This window comes from Chiloscyllium punctatum, unplaced genomic scaffold (assembly GCF_047496795.1).
Source record: "Chiloscyllium punctatum isolate Juve2018m unplaced genomic scaffold, sChiPun1.3 scaffold_321, whole genome shotgun sequence".
NCBI lineage: Eukaryota > Metazoa > Chordata > Chondrichthyes > Orectolobiformes > Hemiscylliidae > Chiloscyllium > Chiloscyllium punctatum.
In genome coordinates, this window is record NW_027310055.1 from 235001 (window position 1) to 237500 (window position 2500).

The 2500-nt window shown below is 61.0% G+C and overlaps 1 non-coding gene across 1 annotated transcript in view; it reads right to left on the bottom strand.

The window, feature by feature from the left end:
• The window catches only part of LOC140472402 (5.8S ribosomal RNA), a 154-nt gene extending 117 nt beyond the window's left edge, over nt 1-37 (bottom strand). The window contains exon 1 of the ribosomal RNA XR_011957614.1: nt 1-37. This exon is cut by the window's left edge and continues 117 nt beyond it. This is a non-coding gene — a ribosomal RNA (5.8S ribosomal RNA).
• Nucleotides 38-2500: the final 2463 nt, after the last annotated feature.

The following is a 2500-nucleotide window of genomic DNA, read 5'->3' on the forward strand; positions in this document are numbered from 1 at the left end:
ATCGACGCACGAGCCGAGTGATCCACCGTCAAGAGTTGTCTGAGTTTGTTTTAGGTCTCTCCCTCGCCAGAGGAAAGCGACCCGGACCGCACATACGCTCCCCACCTTGAGCTACAGCCACCTGCACGCCGGCGTGCGGGCGGAGCAGGGTGGCGTGAAGCGATGGGGAGCACCATCCTGGTGCGGCCCGCAGAAACATACGTCTATTGGGGGGAGGAGGACAGGGCGCCCAAGAGGCGATGCGTGCCCCAACGCACCGCAGCGACGGAGGCAGGATCACCGCCACCATGTCGCCCGCCTAGTATCACGAGGCGTGCAGCAGCTTTGCCCTAGGAAAAGCAGAGGCGGGAACGGGCACCGGCCATCGGTTCGGCAGCGTCACTGACGCGTGCACGTGGCGGCGTGTCGGCGAGCGGACTTCCTGCGAGGAGGCGGGGGCGGCACTCGCCCGAGCAGACGCCCGCCCGGCCCAGCCACCGCCGAGGTGGACTGGGAGTCGCGGCAACGGCTCGTCATACTCGTTCCCACACTCACAGCGCAGCTTGCCCGCAAGCCACCGACCACCGATCGACGCCAGGCGCCCCGACCGAGAGCGGGATCGCTCGTTCGCCCTGCTGGCAGTTCGCTGGGGATCACTACTGCACGGAGCTCGGAGACCGACGGGCGGCAACTCGAGAGTCTTTAAACCACCACCCCCATCCCGCAAGTGCAAAGAGGCTGTATACGCACAGACGGGTGAGGGGAATAGGTACCCCGTCGGGTTTGAAGGGAGCGTGACTAGATAGCAACGATGTAAACCCAGCCGATTTGGGAGCGAAAGACCGGCGCCTGCATCACCGGCTTCGTTTCCCGTGGCTGGAGAGTACACCGAAACCCTCCGTCTGTCGCGAGCTCCCGACGACGCGGTGCCGCCAAGCAGCAGGGCCGGACCTGGTGTGGCTCCCCTCGTCGATCACAGACCGGTCGGCACTACTGACGAGACGGTGGAACGGGCTTCGCCCCTTGTGACGAAGGGTGATGCGAACCCGCCCGCCCGCGTGCGTTCGGGGTGGACTCGGCAAACGGAGATTTGAAATCGGAAAGTGTCCTCCTGCCCCGCGCAGGTAGGCGCCCAACAGTTGTGGGGGGTTTGGCGGTGACCACGGCTGCAGGGCCTGCTACCCCGACGAGCTCTCCTGCTGGCCCCGAAACCACCCTCGCGAGACAAGTTGAAACGGAAACGGGCGTACCCCCAAGCCGACGATCCTTTCTTATTTGTTACTTTTTTTTTCACTTGCTCGAGTTGTGGCGATTTGGCGGTGACCACGGCTGCAGGGCCTGCTACCCCGACGAGCTCTCCTGCTGGCCCCGAAACCACCCTCGCGAGACAAGTTGAAACGGAAACGGGCGTACCCCCAAGCCGACAGAGATCCTTTCTTATTTGTTACTTTTTTTTTTCACTTGCTCGAGTTGTGGGGGTTTGGCGGTGACCACGGCTGCAGGGCCTGCTACCCCGACGAGCTCTCCTGCTGGCCCCGAAACCACCCTCGCGAGACAAGTTGAAACGGAAACGGGCGTACCCCCAAGCCGACGATCCTTTCTTATTTGTTACTTTTTTTTTTCACTTGCTCGAGTTGTGGGGGTTTGGCGGTGACCACGGCTGCAGGGCCTGCTACCCCGACGAGCTCTCCTGCTGGCCCCGAAACCACCCTCGCGAGACAAGTTGAAACGGAAACGGGCGTACCCCCAAGCCGACGATCCTTTCTTATTTGTTACTTTTTTTTTCACTTGCTCGAGTTGTGGGGGTTTGGCGGTGACCACGGCTGCAGGGCCTGCTACCCCGACGAGCTCTCCTGCTGGCCCCGAAACCACCCTCGCGAGACAAGTTGAAACGGAAACGGGCGTACCCCCAAGCCGACGATCCTTTCTTATTTGTTACTTTTTTTTTCACTTGCTCGAGTTGTGGGGGTTTGGCGGTGACCACGGCTGCAGGGCCTGCTACCCCGACGAGCTCTCCTGCTGGCCCCGAAACCACCCTCGCGAGACAAGTTGAAACGGAAACGGGCGTACCCCCAAGCCGACAGAGATGCTTTCGCTCCTGTTACTTTTTTTTTCACTTGCTCGAGTTGTGGGGGTTTGGCGGTGACCACGGCTGCAGGGCCTGCTACCCCGACGAGCTCTCCTGCTGGCCCCGAAACCACCCTCGCGAGACAAGTTGAAACGGAAACGGGCGTACCCCCAAGCCGACAGAGATCCTTTCGTACTTGAACCAACACAAAGTTTGTCACGTTTTATTTTTACGAGTGATCGACCGTCAAGATTTGTCTCTGAGTTTGCTTAAGGTCTCTCCCTCGCCAGAGGAAAGCCACCCGGACCGCACATACACTCCCCACCTTTAGCAGCAGCCACCTGCACGCCGGCGTGCGGGCGGAGCAGGGTGGCGTGAAGCTGTGGGGAGCACCAGCCTGGTGCGGCCCGCAGAGACATACATCTATTGGTTGAAAAAAAACAGGGCGCCCAA